Source organism: Dioscorea cayenensis, chromosome 7 (genome assembly GCF_009730915.1).
Source record: "Dioscorea cayenensis subsp. rotundata cultivar TDr96_F1 chromosome 7, TDr96_F1_v2_PseudoChromosome.rev07_lg8_w22 25.fasta, whole genome shotgun sequence".
Classification (NCBI taxonomy): Eukaryota; Viridiplantae; Streptophyta; class Magnoliopsida; order Dioscoreales; family Dioscoreaceae; genus Dioscorea; species Dioscorea cayenensis.
This window is the reverse complement of record NC_052477.1, coordinates 14,833,557-14,834,194: the sequence shown is the minus strand read 5'-3', so window position 1 is coordinate 14,834,194 and position 638 is coordinate 14,833,557. Positions and strand designations below refer to the sequence as shown.

General features: G+C 43.4%; 1 non-coding gene across 1 annotated transcript; it reads left to right on the top strand.

Moving 5' to 3' along the window:
* The first annotated feature begins 266 nt into the window (after positions 1-266).
* Positions 267-373, top strand: LOC120266112. Its single transcript, XR_005537955.1, has one exon. It is a non-coding gene; the product is annotated as a small nucleolar RNA R71 (small nucleolar RNA).
* Positions 374-638: the final 265 nt, after the last annotated feature.

Here is a 638-nt window from a genome sequence, read left to right as displayed (position 1 = left end):
TGCCGATAAGAAGATCAAGCTTTCGAGTCAACACATCAACCTTCGCGGCCAAGGCATCATTGCTACTAACTTCATAAAGCCCAGCAGCCTTTTCTGTAGATCCTCTTAAGGCCCAATGTGATTCATTGCTTTCCATATACTCAAGTAATTGCTCGGCCTCATTGGGATACTTGTTGCTAAGGGAACCACCCGCTGCGGCATCCATGAGTTGGCGAGTAGCATAATTCAGCCCATTGTAAATGATTTGTACTCGCATCCATGAGGTAAAACCATGGTGGGGGCACCTTCTAAGGAGATCCTTGAATCTCTCATAGGCTTCAAACAATGTTTTGGATTCCTCTTGTTTAAAGGCTGAAATTTCTTGCCTCAACTTCGTCGCTTTGCTTGGTGGAAAGTCTCTCCCAAGGAACTTCTCAACCATATTTTTCCATGTTTTAATTGACCTCGGAGACAATGATGTAAGCCAATGATAAGCTCCGTCTCTCAAACTGAATGGAAATAGTCTCAAACAGATCGCATCGTCAGACACCCCATTAATCTTGAATGTAGAGCAAATTTGGAGGAATCAGGAAAGGTGGTCATGTGCATCTTCATTTGCTAGACCATTGAATTGAACCGAGTTCTAGACCATGCTGATT